Source organism: Callionymus lyra, chromosome 12 (genome assembly GCF_982586985.1).
Source record: "Callionymus lyra chromosome 12, fCalLyr1.hap1.1, whole genome shotgun sequence".
Lineage (NCBI taxonomy): Eukaryota > Metazoa > Chordata > Actinopteri > Syngnathiformes > Callionymidae > Callionymus > Callionymus lyra.
The window spans coordinates 6,740,437-6,758,724 of record NC_141829.1 but is presented as its reverse complement, the minus strand read 5'-3'; positions in this window follow the sequence as shown (position 1 = coordinate 6,758,724).

Genomic DNA, 18,288 nt, shown 5'->3' with positions numbered 1-18,288 from the left:
TGTGATAGTGTAGTAACAAGTATATATTTGTAGTATTGTGGAGAACTTGACTCTGGTGTTGTGATAGTGTAGTAACAAGTATATATTTGTAGTATTGTGGAGAACTTGACTCTGCTGTTGTGATAGTGATGTAACAAGTATATATGTGTAGTATTGTCCAGTACTTGACTCTGGTGTTGTGATAGTGTAGTAACAAGTATATATGTGTAGTATTGTCCAGTACTTGACTCTGGTGTTGTGATAGTGTAGTAAGAAGTATATATGTGTAGTATTGTGGAGAACTTGACTCTAGTGTTGTGATAGTGTAGTAACAAGTACATATGTGTAGTATTGTCCAGTACTTGACTCTGGTGTTGTGATAGTGTAGTAACAAGTACATATGTGTAGTATTGTCCAGTACTTGACTCTAGTGTTGTGATAGTGTAGTAACAAGTATATATGTGTAGTATTGTCCAGTACTTGACTCTGGTGTTGTGATAGTGTAGTAACAAGTACATATGTGTAGTATTGTCCAGTACTTGACTCTGGTGTTGTGATAGTGTAGTAACAAGTATATATTTGTAGTATTGTGGAGAACTTGACTCTGGTGTTGTGATAGTGTAGTAACAAGTATATATTTATAGTATTGTGGAGAACTTGACTCTGGTGTTGTGATAGTGTAGTAACATGTATATATTTGTAGTATTGTGGAGAACTTGACTCTGGTGTTGTGATAGTGTAGTAACAAGTATATATTTGTAGTATTGTGGAGAACTTGACTCTGCTGTTGTGATAGTGATGTAACAAGTATATATGTGTAGTATTGTCCAGTACTTGACTCTGGTGTTGTGATAGTGTAGTAACAAGTACATATGTGTAGTATTGTCCAGTACTTGACTCTGGTGTTGTGATAGTGTAGTAAGAAGTATATATGTGTAGTATTGTGGAGAACTTGACTCCGGTGTTGTGATAGTGTAGTAACAAGTATATATGTGTAGTATTGTCCAGTACTTGACTCCGGTGTTGTGATAGTGTAGTAACAAGTATATATTTGTAGTATTGTGGAGAACTTGACTCTGGTGTTGTGATAGTGTAGTAACAAGTATATATTTATAGTATTGTGGAGAACTTGACTCTGGTGTTGTGATAGTGTAGTAACAAGTATATATTTGTAGTATTGTGGAGAACTTGACTCTGGTGTTGTGATAGTGTAGTAACAAGTATATATTTGTAGTATTGTGGAGAACTTGACTCTGGTGTTGTGATAGTGATGTAACAAGTATATATGTGTAGTATTGTCCAGTACTTGACTCTGGTGTTGTGATAGTGTAGTAACAAGTATATATTTGTAGTATTGTCCAGTACTTGACTCTGGTGTTGTGATAGTGTAGTAAGAAGTATATATGTGTAGTATTGTGGAGAACTTGACTCCGGTGTTGTGATAGTGTAGTAACAAGTATATATGTGTAGTATTGTCCAGTAATTGACTCCGGTGTTGTGATAGTGTAGTAACAAGGATATATGTGTAGTATTGTGGAGAACTTGACTCTGGTGTTGTGATAGTGTAGTAACAAGTATATATGTGTAGTATTGTCCAGTAATTGACTCCGGTGTTGTGATAGTGTAGTAACAAGTTTATATTTGTAGTATTGTGGAGAACTTGACTCTGGTGTTGTGATAGTGTAGTAACAAGTATATATTTGTAGTATTGTGGAGAACTTGACTCTGGTGTTGTGATAGTGTAGTAACAAGTATATATTTATAGTATTGTGGAGAACTTGACTCTGGTGTTGTGATAGTGTAATAACAAGTATATATTTGTAGTATTGTGGAGAACTTGACTCTGGTGTTGTGATAGTGATGTAACAAGTATATATGTGTAGTATTGTCCAATACTTGACTCTGGTGTTGTGATAGCGTAGTAACAAGGATATATGTGTAGTATTGTCCAGTACTTGACTCTGGTGTTGTGATAGTGTAGTAACAAGTATATATGTGTAGTATTGTCCAGTACTTGACTCCGGTGTTGTGATAGTGTAGTTTCAAGAATATATTTGTAGTATTGTGGAGAACTTGACTCTGGTGTTGTGATATTGTAGTATCAAGTATATATTTGTAGTATTGTGGAGAACTTGACTCTGGTGTTGTGATAGTGTAGTAACAAGTATATATTTGTAGTATTGTGGAGAACTTGACTCTGGTGTTGTGATAGTGTAGTAACAAGTATATATTTGTAGTATTGTGGAGAACTTGACTCTGGTGTTGTGATAGTGTAGTAACAAGTATATATTTGTAGTATTGTGGAGAACTTGACTCTGGTGTTGTGATAGTGATGTAACAAGTATATATGTGTAGTATTGTCCAGTACTTGACTCTGGTGTTGTGATAGTGTAGTAACAAGTATATATGTGTAGTATTGTCCAGTACTTGACTCTGGTGTTGTGATAGTGTAGTAACAAGTATATATGTGTAGTATTGTGGAGAACTTGACTCTGGTGTTGTGATAGTGTAGTATCAAGTATATATTTGTAGTATTGTAGAACAAGAAAATAAATAATATAAAACAAGTGACAAGGTTTCATGAAACAGCGGATGAGGCTTCATGATGCAAAGGAGTGAGCCCTCTGCTCTATAATCTTTGGCTCTGAACCCATAGACATATAAACTTAGAAACCGCATCCACTGCTGCCGTCCACTAGAGCGGTGTGTATACAGGGCGGCCATCTTGGTACAGACCCACTCGCTCCTGCAGTTCATTACGTCCATAGAGGAATGATGTGTTTACACTATAAAAGTAAATCATAAATCGCTCATTTGTCAAGCTTCTTTTTATGGGGTTTGTTTTTTAAACCTCAGTCCAGATAGATAGGCATTATTTTTATTATTATAAAAAAAAATAATATTTGAATATGATGAATTTCATAAATGAAACAAATACGGACTGAACTCTTTGAAAATCAGTTCAGAATTTAGCGAATAATTGCATTGTCAGACTGAGGTTATTAGGTATTGTTTTGATTGTTTAAGTGCTTTGTGACCAGGGCCAGGTCTAGACAGGCATGTATGAGGGGGCAGCCACAAATCTTGAGGGGGCATTGTGCTGTTACTTACTTACTTACATGTAAGTTTGAGGGGGCACAACATTTATTTGAGGGGGCCAGGCCCCCTCTTGCCCCTGCCTAGACCCGGCCCTGCTTGTGACCCTGGTCTAGAAAGGGGCTCTTTAAATATAAATTACTTACTTACTATTCTCTATGATTTATGCTATACCAGCACAATGGGGTTTTTTTTAAGCCAGGGCACAACCTAGTGGGCTTTAGAGTTAGTACACTGCTTCACAAAACACAACAAAGCAAGTTTTTCATACCATTTTTAAAATATATTTTCCATGTCTTTGCTTCTACGATTTCTTCTCACAAAACACGCGTCGTTATGACAAGCGTTACGTGAATTGTAAAGATCCAAGATCGCTCCTTCTTATTGTTCCCTCGCCCAAGAAGACCCTGGTCATTGAAATCTGTGTGATTGATAAAGCACTTCACGGCACTTCATCAGAGATAGTTGTGAATGGACGGCGGCTGATGACCTGAGATGGAACACTTCAAGTGTCACTCGCGCCGCGACTCCATGCACAGGTGTCATGTCCCTCTTTCCATGATAGCCGCCGAATTGCCTTCTCATTTTCTTCTAGTATCTCCCTCATTCCGCTCTCTGATTCGCACTTCAGGACTGGATGTGTTTTCCATGGTGATGCTCTTGCCATCGATTCCCGGCTCAGATGAGAGCGAAGAAACAATAAATGTTGCATGACTCGATTCATAATCTCACAGACAATTAACTCTCGCTAGGATTCTTCTGCACAACTGTTACTCAAGGCTTCCCGTTCAACTGCGTTCCTACTTTGAATTTATGATCATAAACAAGCGTTCTTCATTTTCAGGTTTGTTCTATAAAGAGCTGCTATGAAAGAGAGATGATTTTTTATAAAGGCAGCTCTTCATCCTCCTCTGGTGCTGCACTTCTTCTTCAGGCCTGCCAGCGTTCTATCTCTCTCTCTCTCTGTAAAGGTTTCTTTCATCAAGACTAAATCCCACCACCATTGACGTCATTTGTTATTCTCTCTTTTGTAAAAGTTGCTTCTATAAGGGTTGGATTTTCTTTCATCACATCATATACATTATTCCACAGAGGCGGCGATAAGTTGAAATCCTCAACGAAAGCAGTCCTTCAAAAAAATCAATCTTTTTAAACTTTTATCACTTTCCATCCACGTAAGGCACACACAAAAAAAGATATATAAAATCTCGCCAGGTTTTACTTAATTATCGAATCGCTTCTTTATATTCCTTTTCTCCTTCAAGCTTATTGTTGAAATGTGCTGCTTACAGTTGTATCTAATTGAATTCAATAAATTACTTCATAGATGTACACAAAACTCTAGACCAGGGGTGTTTTCTTTTTAATCGTCTTTTACTTATATGATTTTATGTTTCGTTTTGTTTAATGTTCCAAGATTTTTGTGTGTTTTCACTTGGATCATTTTAGTCTAACTTTTATTTTAACGATCTGTTCAATCTTCCCTCAATTATCAAACGCTATAAACAGTAAATTATAACATTTGATGTTATGAGTTTATTCCTTAACCATCTGGGGTTGAACAAAATTCAAGTCTGCTCTGCCTGCACTGGTAAAGACTCCTGCTCTAGACCATTTAAGTTTATCTAAACGCACAAAAAATGCTATTGAAACGACAGTGGTGTTAGAAAAATACAATATTCTTATCATGGTACTGTATTGATATTCTATTTATTGTCATTAGTTTTTTAAATCTTATTGTTTTTACCATAATTCTTTCATGGTTCATAGTTCGATGAAGTGTGATTACAAAAAAATAATTCAAATCTTTATTTAAAATTAACTTAAAAATATTAACAGAGCTTGTTTATTTTTGTGTTGCAATTAAACTTCCTGCCACTAGATGGCAGCAGCCACTACAGCCGCCGCAGCTAATGGGAAAATTAAATCCTACAAGATTCCCAGCAACACTGAGGGCGAGAGGATACAGTAAAAACTAGTAGCTTTTAAATCCGATGTTTGGACATTTCAAAACAAATGGAAGCAGATTTCGTCAAGAGTCAAAAGTACTCGACGATACTACAAATATATCCTTTTACATATTAAATATCCTACAGTATCGCATAATATATCACAATGTTTCGTATCGTTGCCCCTGTATATGTATCGTAACTCTAGATTCTTTCCGATAAACAACCCCTAAATAAACCAAAGTAGCAAAGGCAACAACCTTATATGCTCATTGCTAAAGGCCAAGATCATGCTTGAACTCCTTATACAGTAAAAACACTCAAATTTAGGAGGTCATTTTGTTTAGTTGAGAGTCATAACCCTGGATTGCAGTTGATTTACTAAGATACAATACAATAGCAAGGTGATGAAGACTAGTTTGTGTGAAACCTTCTTCACCACAACTGATCCGAAGAAACACCAGCGGCAAAAGTTATTAAAAAAAAGATAATAAAGTATGAAGATGTTGGATAAATGGCCTTCGTTAATGATTTGAAAATTGTTGGTCCCGTGAAGTGAGTTATTAGGCCAAGAGGAACTATTGGAGTGGAAATGACGTGTTAGTTTGAGCTCACAGGCAAAAACATGCTTCTGTAAATGAGTCATATGTTAGTCAAGTCCAAGTTATAGTTCAGACAAAATTCACATTTCACTAATTCTCTACTCACTCTCATGTTGAATAATGGTTGGGATTACTTTCAGAGTACCCTGTTCTTTTTTAGAGTTATAGACAAAAATTTAAGTTCATACTAATGTAGCAGCTAGAGCTCAGTTGTTGTCGCTCAAAAAGACAAACCAAAACATACAAATGAATAACAATTTCTTAAGAAAACCTTTAATCCAAATAGGTACTCATTACTCTGAAAAGAGTGAGTAGAAAATTTGTGAAATTCTAACTTTAAGTATTCAACAGTTCAACAGCAGATCTCAAATAATATGAAATAAAAAAAATATAATATGATCAAATCCTATTTTAAACTAATGTATAATTAATTATACTGAATAATTCATTGTAGTTTAATATTTATTTCCATCTGGTTGTTTTGAGATTTTTGTTATTGTCACACCTTGATAGTAGTCAGTATTGCAACAAGATTAATAACTTTACAAGAAGGATTAGCAAGGAGATCACAGAACGGGTCGGCTTTTAGCAACATCAGCTCTTCCGAGACGTAGTTTAAAGTAAGTAAGTAAGTAAGTAATATTTATTTATATAGCGCTTTTCGAGACCAGGGTCACAAAGCGCTTTAACAATCAAAACAATACTCAAAACAGTACATACTTCAAAGATCAAGACAACACCGAGAACAACACAGGAGTTCGAGAAATTCAAGGAAAAGCCTGAACAAATAGAAACGTCTTAAGATGTTTCTTAAAGGAGTCAGTAGACTCCATCAAGCGCAAAGAGAGAGAAGATCGTTCCAAAGCTTAGGAGCAACAGCCTGAAAAGATTTCTCTCCTCTGGTCCTGAGCCGTGTGCGTGGAACCATAAGTAGATTCTGATCCACAGACCTCAGAGACCGAGCTGGGGTGTAAGGCTGGATCAGATCAGTGATGTAAGGAGGAGCCTGACCATGAATAGCTCTGAAAGTAAGAACCAGAATTTTAAAGTTGATCCTGAAAGAAACTGGAAGCCAGTGAAGAGTTTTAAGGATCGGAGAAATGTGAGTTCTCCTACTTAAGCGGGTCAGAATTCTCGCTGCAGAGTTCTGAATCAACTGCCGTCTCTAGGAGGCGTTACATGATATGCTGGAAATGAAGGGCTATCTCCGGCCTCTTGTTGTACCAGACTACCGAAAAGGAAACCTGGACTCACTCCTCTTCCCAGAGACCTTGAATAACAGGCTCTTCGGCACAAACTTCTTGACCCTAGGTCAGCGTGAAGAGCTAAACGTTCAGCATACACTTGGAAAAAAAACTATCTTTTGGTCAAATAATTCCATGAATCTGCGACTCATTTCAATTTCTTCAAGTAGGCTCCCGTAAACCCTGCTTCAGTCGGAGCATATGTCCAGTGCAGTGGTCACTTCTCTTCCCGTCTGCCGAGCAGCAGTGCTGCAGATCAACAGGAGTCTGTTCACACGGAGCCTCCTGATGCCAGAGTCAAGTGCACTACAGTAGTAGCCAAGCCTAGAACCTAATAATAGCAGGGATGACCTTCTCCGAAGTGTTCGTTTTAACTGTGTTCGCTCGGTGGAACAGAAGCACAACTTGGGTCATGTGGGCATAGAAGGACAGTTTGGGTCAAAAAGCAGCAGATTTAAACCCACACTTTTCTCCTCATAGAGATCCTCACTCCCGGAGTGTTTAGAAATATAGCGTAACAAAATTTATTGTGCGAAAAGTGTATTAGTGTGTCGTGATGCGACAGATTCTAGCCAATACACACACTAAAATTACTCCATATAATTCTATTTTTAGTTCCATTGTTCAAGTTCAAGTGATGTCTATCGCTAAAGGAACAATGAAATCCTGCAAGAGATCTCAACGGCGACTAAGGACGAGAGGATACAGTGAACTCCACTATCTTTTAAACCTTATGTTTTGGAAATATTTTAGTTTCATTTCTATTAATTCAACCAAAAAAGAGTGGAACAATTACAACAAATTCAGTGTTCTGTTGATTCCGAAAATGATGCAGCTGTATCGAAATATATCGTAACAAATCGTATAGTGAGATAAGTGTATCGTGATGGATATCGTATCGACAGATTCTTGCCTATACACACTCATAATTTTACTCCATATACTTCTTTATTTAGTTCTTTTGTTCAATGCTTCAGTCATCACCGACAACTCTCAACTCCTCCACTTGAGACTCGATCCTCTTCAGCTTTTAAGTCACCGTTTTATGTTGTTGTAGTTCCAGCCTGACTTCTGCACATTTAACTAACCCATACATATGGAAGTTGTTCCTTTTATGTCCTTTATCTGCAGCTTGTGTGAGGTTTGTTTACTCTACAAGGGTGTGAAGCTTTTTATCTGGTGGTCTGGAGGCCTTTTAATTCACCAGAGCTCCGATGTTCTCCCGTTCCAAAGGAAACCATAAGAGGCATCAAATGTCATGTAAGAGCTCGTAACATCCCGGTGAAGACTGAGGACGAGAGGATACAGCCAGTTGCAGCTGCTTTAGTATTTTTAAAAGACAATATATAAATATACGGTTGTTCCTACGGTTTTCCAACATATTAGGGTTGCAAGAAAAAAATAGATACGCCACAAAATATCAATATTTTTTATTATATAGCTGTAATAATATTCAACAGAGCTGTAGCCATAGTTGTTGTTTTTTTAAATGAATAAATAAATGTTATTTTGTTTGTTTTTTTGTAAATAATATTTAATTTTTTGCTTAGTTCTTTTATGGTCATTATTTCAAAACAGTGTGTACAAAATAAAATAATCAGATGTTTATATTTATAATTAACATGCAAATAGTCACAACCATGAAATCCGGCAAGAGACCTCGGCTACAACTGAGGATAAGAGGATACAGTGGACTCCACTATCTTTTAAACCTTATGTTTTGAACGTATTTTAGTTTCAGTTCTATTTATTCAACCAAAAGAGAGTGGAACAATTACAAAAAAATCCCTAAAATTGAGTGTTCCCTTGATTCCGAAAATGATGCAGCTATATCGAAATATATCGTAACAAATCGTATCATGAGTTAAGTGTTTAATTGTATCGTGATGCATATCGTATCGACAGATTCTTGCCAATACTCACACTAATATTACTCCTTATAATTCTTTATTTTGTTATTTTGTTCAGTGCTTCAGTCATCACCGACAACTCCTCCACTTGAGGCTCGATCCTTTTCAGTCACCGTTTTATTTTGTTGTAGCCTGACTTCTTCACATTAAACTAACGCATACATATGGAAGTCGTTCCTTTTATGTCCTTTATCTGCAGCTTGTGTGAGGTTTGTTTACTCTACAAGGGTGTGAAGCTTTTTATCTGCTGGTCTGGAGGCCTTTTACTTCACCAGAGCTCCGATGTTCTCCCGTTCCAAAGGAAACCATAAGAGGCATCAAATGTCATGTAAGAGCTCGTAACATCCCGGTGAAGACTGAGGACGAGAGGATACAACCAGTTTCAGCAGCTTGAGCATCTTAAAAAAGACAATAAATACCTATGTTCCTACAGTATTCCAATATATTAGGGGTGTAACAAAGAAATTGATACACCAGCAAAAATCAATATTTGTTTTCATGTAACTGTAATAATATTCAACAGAACTGTATTGATGGTATTTTTTTTTCATCATATTTTTTATTTCTGGCTTAGTTCTTTTATCATCATTATTTAAAAATGAGTGTGTACAAAATAAAATCATCTTATTTTTATATTTACAGTTAACATGCAAATAGTCACGTCTATATCTAAAGAAAAAATGACATCCTGCAAGAGATCTTGGCGTTGACTGAGGACGAGAGGATACAGCGAACTCGACTATCTTTTAAACCTTATGTTTTGGACATATTTTAGTTTCAGTTCTATTATTTCAACCAATAGAGAGTGGAAAAAATGACCAAAACAAATCCCTAAAATTCAGTGTTCCCTTGATTCTGAAAATTATGCAACTATATCGAAATATATTGTAAGAAATCAAATCGTGAGATAAGTGTATGAGTGTATCGTGATGTATATCGTATCAACAGATTCTTGCCAATACACACTCTAATATTACTCCTTATAATACTTTATTTAGTTATTGTGTTCAATGCTTCAGTCATCACCGACAACTCCTCCACTTGAGGCTCGATCCTTTTCAGTCACCATTTTATTTTGTTGGAGTTCCAGCCTGACTTCTGCACATTAAACTAACGCATACATATGGAAGTCGTTCGTTTTATGCCCTTTATCTGCAGCTTGTGTGAGGTTTGTTTACTCTACAAGGGTGTGAAGCTTTTTATCTGGTGGTCTGGAGGCCTTTTAATTCACCAGAGCTCCGATGTTCTCCCGTTCCAAAGGAAACCATAAGAGGCATCAAATGTCATGTAAGAGCTCGTAACATCCCGGTGAAGACTGAGGACGAGAGGATACAGCCAGTTGCAGCTGCTTTAGTATTTTTAAAAGACAATATATAAATATACGGTTGTTCCTACGGTTTTCCAACATATTAGGGTTGCAAGAAAAAAATAGATACACCAGAAAATATCAATATTTTTTATTATATAGCTGTAATAATATTCAACAGAGCTGTAGCCATAGTTGTTGTTTTTTTAAATGAATAAATAAATGTTATTTTGTTAGTTTTTTTGTAAATAATATTTTATTTTTAGCTTAGTTCTTTTATGGTCATTATTTCAAAACAGTGTGTACAAAATAAAATATTCTGATTATTATATTTATAATTAAGATGCAAATAGTCACAACAATTAAATCCTGCAAGAGATCTCTGCGACAACTGAGTACGAGAGGATACAGTGGACTCCACTGTCTTTTAAACCTTATGTTTTGGACGTATTTTGGTTTCAGTTCTATTAATTCAACCAAAAGAGAGTGGAACAATTACAAAAAAATCCCTAAAATTTAGTGTTACCTTGATTCCAAAAATTATGCAACAGTATCGAAATATATCGTAAACAAATCGTATCCTGAGATGAGTGTATCGTGATGCATATCGTATCGACAGATTCTTGCCAATACTCACACTAATGTTACTCCTTAAAATTCTTTATTTTGTTATTTTGTTCAATGCTTCAGTCATCACCAACAACTCCTCCACTTGAGGCTCGATCCTTTTCAGTCACCGTTTTATTTTGTTGTAGCCTGACTTCTGCACATTAAACTAACCCATACATATGGAAGTCGTTCCTTTTATGTCCTTTATCTGCAGCTTGTGTGAGGTTTGTTTACTCTACAAGGGTGTGAAGCTTTTTATCTGCTGGTCTGGAGGCCTTTTAATTCACCAGAGCTCCGATGTTCTCCCGTTCCAAAGGAAACCATAAGAGGCATCAAATGTCATGTAAGAGCCGGGCGACTGCCTTAGCGGGCTAGACCGGCTGACGGCACCATCCATTTGTTATCTTGGAGGATGCGGACATTGTCCTGAGAGAGAATGCGGCGGCTGTTATCTCTGTCACCTGACACACACCAGGGCGGAGTGATGTATCACTGCTCTCCTATCGTCAGGATTTCTTTTTTTTTTTGTTGTCCAACGGCGAGCATCTGGAGGATGGTGCCCCGGCGCCCGCCGCGAACAACACGTTATTGTTTCCTCAACAATCCCGCATCAGATAGCCGAGACCACCGCTTAGTTATTCATTACAACAAACGCACAACACTATCGCCCGGGCAGATGCACGCTTATCACGACAAGGAAAATTGAAAAAAAAAAAAGGAAAATATCTCAGTTTACATGTTTTCCGTTGATCTGATCTATCGCGTCAGCGACACTGGCGCGACCGTCGTGTGCAGCCCGGACGTGTATTAATAATAATAAAAAAAAAAAAGATAGAGCTCCTCCTGTTGGGTAATTGATGTGGAGGTTACAGCGTTCCTGAAATGATGGGTCATTAACAACAGCGAGCTGATAACAGCGTCCACCTTCACAGGCGGGGAAACAGTGTTTGTGGCTGAAGCTTCCACTGACTCTCTCTCTCTCTCTCTCTCTCTCTCTTACACTTTCTTTACGATGACCCCGGCTCTGGAAGTCAGCCAGTGTGTTCTTCTGGAGAAAATGTGCGCCCACAGTTGTTGACCCCGTCATGAAGCGTGTCCCCGAGAACCCGTGTGGAAGATAAAGGTCCCCCCCCCTCTACTCATTTTTTTAATAATTCAGCAGAAGACATCAGAAGTCCAACTGGGTTTTCTTCTTCTTCTTTTTTTTCTCCCCACAAGGGATTTTTGTTGCAGGTGTTGATTCAGTAGCTTCCCGGTGGTAGAGTCGTGTTCTTGGGATCGCAGGCACGAGAAGTCTTCAGGCTACACGACTTCACAGCTTGAAGAAGGTAAAAAAAAATACACTTTTTAAACAAAAATGAAGAAATAAAAAACATCATGGATTTCATAGTTTAAAAAAGATGTTTATTTCAGCATTGACTTGCAAGTACTACTACAGTGACTTGTAATAAAATAGTGACTCAGAAACGAATACTACAAGAATCTTAGATAAATACCATGTTGACTTGCAGAGTAATACAATTGTGACTCGCAAAGGAATACTACAAATATCTCAGATAAATACCACGTTGACTTTTGGAGAAATACTACAGCGATTTGTGGTGTAATACAATGGTGACTTGCAAAGGAATACTACAATAATCTCAGATAAATATCATGTTGCAAATTAATACTACACATATCTCAGATAAATACCATGTTGACTTGGGGAGAAATACTACAGCGACGTGTGGCGTAATACAATGGTGACTCAGAAACGAAAACTCCAAGAATCTCAGATAAATACCACTGTGACTTGCGGAGTTATACAATGGTGACTCGCAAAGTAATACTACGAGAATCTCAGATAAATACCATGTTGACTTGTGGAGTTATACGATGGTGACTCACAAAGTAATACTACGAGAATCTCAGATAAATACCATGTTGACTTGTGGAGTAATACAATGGGGACTTGCAAAGGAATACTACAAATATCTCAGATAAATACCATGTTGACTTGTGGAGAAATACTACAGCGACTTGTGGAGTAATACAATGGCTACTCGCAAAGGAATACTACAATAATCTCAGATAAAAACCATGTTGACTTGTGGAGTAATACTACAGTGACTTGCAGAGTAATACAATGGTTACTCACAAACGAATACTACAAGAATCTTTGATAAATACCACGTTGACTTGCCGAATAATACAATGGTGACTCACAAAGGAATACTACAATAATCTCAAATAAATAGCACGTTGACTTGTGGAGTAATACAATGGTGAGTCGCAAAGGAATACTACAAATATCTCAGATAAATACCACGTTGACTTGTGGAGAAATACTACAGCGACTGGCGTAATAAAATGGTGACTCAGAAACGAATACTGCAAGAATCTCAGATAAATACCACGTTGACTTGTGGAGTAATACAATGGTGACTAGCAAAGGAATACTACAATAATCTCAGATAAATACCATGTTGACTTGTGGTGTAATACTACAGCGACTTGTGGAGTAATACAATGGTGACTCAGAAAGGAATACTACAAGAATCTTAGTTAAATACCACGTTGACTTGTGGAGTAATGCTACAGTGACTTGCCGAGTAATACTACAGTGACTCGCCAAATAATACTATGGTGACTCTTGGAGAGATACTATGAGACTCTCAGATAAATACGGCAGTGATTTGCCAAGTAATACTACATTGACTCTTGAAAGTAATACTATGGGAATCTCAGATACAAACCGCGGTGACTTGAGGAGAAATACTATGGTGACTCGCAAAGGAATACTACGAGAATCTCAGACAAATACCACGTTGACCTGCAGAGTAATACTACAGTGACTTGCCGAGTAATACAACATTCACTTGCGAGAGAATACTCTGGTGACCTGCAGAGTAATACTACGGTGAATCGCTGAAAAATATTACCAGAATCACAGAGAAATAACACAGTGACTCGCGGAGTAATACTACTGTGACTCGCTAAATAATATTACCGAATCGGGGGCACATACCACAGTGACTTGTGGTGTAATACTACAGTGACTTGTGGTGTAATACTACAGTGATTTGCAGAGAATTACCACAGTGACTCCTAGTGTAATACTACAAGAATCACAGAGCAATACCACAATGACTTAAAGAGTTATACTTTGGTGACTTGTGGATAAATACCAAATTGATTCACAGAGTAATACTTCAGATCTCAGATAAATACCAAGTTGAGTTGCGGATTAATACTATGGCGACTCATGGAGTAATACTAGGGTGACTTGCCGAAAGATATCACAGTGACTCACGGTGTAATACTATGAGAATCGCAAAGAAATACCGCAGTGTTGGCAGTTATACTGCAAGAATACTAGCACGGCTTCATAATTAACCAAAATTTTCATTGATTTTTGAGCGCTCTGTTACCCGTTGAATCGGTTCCAGGTCAGTTACAAAAATCTTTAAAAATTATAAAATTTATAACGCAGACTGAAGTCACTATACACTAGTCTGAAGTAGGTGAATAAACTTCTGTGGTTTATCTGTTATGTTGGCTTTAATTTATTACCTGTTTAAAGTGGTTTAACAAAACACATATTTTTCGCAAAGCTGCTGGAAGAGCTGGAAGGGATTAGATCGGAGGTTTTTGAATGGAAACAAAATTCTCTAGTGGAGATCATAAATGTCCTTTGTGTAATCGGTTACGCAACGGTTAGAAGCTTTAGTTACAAGTGTTGAAAACATGATATAAGTTGACACCACCAAACCAAATATTTTGAGATATAAAAACTAGCGTATACATCTTACTCGTCATCTGTTCAAGAGTTATAAGAGTTTAAGTATTTTGATGCAAATTAAGGCCTTTTAGAATCCAGGATTAATTATTATTATAATTTTTTTATGTCAAGGATCTGCGGGAAACATTGCACGGCCACAACAATTTCAATTTCAATTTCAGTTTGTTTAAAACATATGTGTCAAACTCAAGGCCCGCGGGCCAAATGTGGCCCGCCATGTGATTTTATGTGGCCCGCCTGCCTTACCTTATATATCTTATTTAGTGCACCACATGCAAGGCTGTGTGCAGCCATTTTTATTTAATTGTAAAATACTACATCACACATGTTTTTAGCAGCTCACAATTGTTGGTTTTACAGTAGTTATGCCCCCTCTCAAGTAATAAATTCAAAGTCATTTAACATTAAGGAGTAGTTACATTTATTTTACATTAGCTTACATTTAGTTACATTTATAAGTTACATCTGGCCCTTTGAGGGGAGCCATTATGATGATGTGGCCCCTGGTGAAAACCAGTTTGACACCCCTGGTTTAAAAGAACCATGTGCAGTTACATTAAAAACAACAAAATATGTTTTCGGGATGACCTTGATTATGAACTCTGACAAATATAACTCAACAGTTTCTTTAGCTGATCCTGAAACTAAACTAGATCTGATTCTTAAAGTCGGTCACGTGACGTTCGATCGTCTTTCTGGTTGACGGACTAAGTCTAAGTGACTTGTTATTCACCAGACACATAATCAACGGCTCTGCGCTGCCAAGAAGCAATTTAAAAACAATCAATCTACTTTCTGTAGATTATCCAAGATTACTGCAGGGGCGGGCGAGTCATCTTCTTAAAAACTTGAGAGAAAGGAAAAATGTCAGAAACTTTAAGAGTATTGGCAGACGTATTATCCCGAGAGAGATAAAGAGAGAATTCAAATAAAGTGTTTAAAATACAGACCCGTGAGTGTTTAGTTGACACAAATCTTTCTAATACCAAGATAAATACAATGATTTCAACAAGAAATATTCTGATTTACAGACTTGCATAAATTATAACCCTCAAGAAAAATAAAGTGATACATTTGTATTAATAAATCGGATGACAAACATCCCTTGAATACATTTTTTGTGTTTTAATAAATATCTAAATTATGAAAAACCAACTGTTTACCCGCTTTAACCAATATTATTATTACATTTTAAACTGTGTCATTCAAATAAAACTGTAATGCAAGAACGTCAGAACAATCTCCACTTAACCAAAATAAATAAAAAATACAAAAGTGCACAAAACAAGTGAAATAATATTTATATTTATTAATATAAAGATATAAAAAAAAGAGCTCAAGAAGTGTAGAAAAATATAACAGTCGACTCAAACAACAAACCAGTGAAATAATCTATAATCTATGATTAAAATAGTAGTAGAGAACTCTGCTCCGCGAGATAATGAAGATTAACCAGAAATTTTCCATGATAAAAAAATCTTGAATTGTTCTTCGACCAGCAATAAACACAAGTAGAAGAAAATTAACAAGTTGTTAAAATAAGAGAGAAAATGTTACAAACTTCACCCTTTTGTAAAGAAAAATCATATACATACGAACTATGATGAACAAAAGTACACAATCCATAGTAAATCCACAAAGTTCAAGAATAACAATTTGTCAATAGAGTATTTAAAAAATATATAAATTTGCTCCTAAGTTAAAAATGTCAGATATAAACATGACTAACATGATTTAAATAAATTTAACGTGCATGGTTTTATACATTAAAATATAACAAATGAAGAAGTATAATATGTTTTTATGTACTAGAACTGTCGCGTACTCCTGGAATTTAATAGTAGAATTAACACCTGAGACACGTCACCTGCAACCTTTTGACGAAATATTTTTAAATACCAGTAATCTTACAATTAAATATAAAAGTTCGTACAAGTCCTGTGGTTGAAAACAAAACGCAATTTAAAAAAGTTGTACTAGTTAACAAAAAAGCTTACATATAAGTTAATGCCCCAGGAAAACCATAAAGGAAGTGACTTGTGGAGTAATACTAAACTGACTTTAGAAAATAATACTTCTAATAATAATAATCTCAGATAAATACCACGGTGACTTGCATAGTAAAACCACTGTGACTTGCGGAGTAATATTACAGTGGATTGCAGAGTAATACTACAATAACTTGGGAAGTAATATTAAGGTGACTCCGAGGGATACTACGAAAATCTCAGATAAATACTAGTTATTTGCACTATGGTGAGTTGTGAAAGAATACTATGGTGACTCGTGGAGTAATACTACGAGAATCTCAGATAAATACCGTTGTGTTTTGCGGATTATACAACAGTGACTTACCGAGTAATAATACATTGGCTGGCGAAATAATACTACGTTGACTTGTGGAGTAATACTATGGGAATCTTGGATAAATACCGTCGTTACTTACGTAGTAACGCTACAGAGACTCGCAGAGTAATCGACTCACAAAAGAATACTATGATGTCTCGTGGAGTGATACTCAAAGAATCTCAGATAAATACGGCTGTGTTTTGCGGAGTAATACTAAAGTGACTTGCCGAGTAATATAACATTTGCTCCTAAAATAATACTATGGTGTCTCATGGAGTACTATGATGATCTCAGATAAATAGTGCAGTGAGTTGTGGAGTAATTCTATAAAAAATGTGTTGTATTTAAAAAAATAAAAGACAATCTTTTTCAATTTTTTTGGCTTTTTCTTTAATGTTTTTGAATGTTTATTCATTCATTTTCACGTCAAATTAGTTATATTTTTGAATTAGGTTCATATTTAGATGTTTTTAATCATTATTTTCATTGTCTTTCCAATCTTTGCTTAAGATTTCTTTAACAAAACATGTCAGTCCACACCTTTGCATCGATGTTTTCCTCGTCTTAAAGCTGTCGCCATCAGGTCATCGTCGCTCACACAGTAACGATAAACAAGTTCAGAGTAAAAAAAAAACAAAAAAAACCTCTTGTAATTAATTGACTCCCGTCTCGGAAGATGGATGTGACAATAAATGTGGAAGTTCATCGAGATCTTGGAAAAAGCCTCCATTGATCATGTGCTTGATTAGAGGAGTGAGAGATTGAGGTGGTGTGAGATGAACTGGCGACACCATGGGGAAGGAAAAAAAACCCAATCATCAGAGACCGACCATCCATTTTCTCCAGCTTATCCAGCCCAGGATCACGAAGGTAACTGACGGAGTAGGTTAACCAAGGTGTCGTCTTCCCTCGGCAAACGCCGTCTCCTGCCTCGTCCCCGAGGCGTTCCCGAAGGCGTACAAGTCATCAAGTCTCCGAAAACATGCTCTGGGTCGAACCCGAGTGCCTTCGTACCAGACCGAGGTGTACGGCCAACATCTCCGAAGGGAACCGGAGAAACAAGTCCGCCGACTTCCCTTCGACCACTCTTCTCCGAGCGCCTTCGTGTCGGAGCCAACCACCAGGACATGATTGACAGCGACAAACGACTCTCAAGGTCCGGTGGACTGAGATCCGAGAGTTGAACAAGCGTGAGAATAATCTACGTTCCAGGTTTGGTCTTGATGTTGATTTTGATGGAGGCTGAAGGAAGTAATGTGAAGGAATGAAGGAATGTGGAATAATGAGGGAACAAAATACAAACATCTTTTCATCCTGTTTAATGAAAAGTGCTTGAGAAATTTCATATTTTCAGTGATTAACCCTTGTGTTGTCTCTGGGTCATGGTGACCCAAACGTCCAAAAACAAATGTGTTCGTGGTATCCTTTGTGTTCTCTCTGAGTCAAGGTAAATCAGAGGC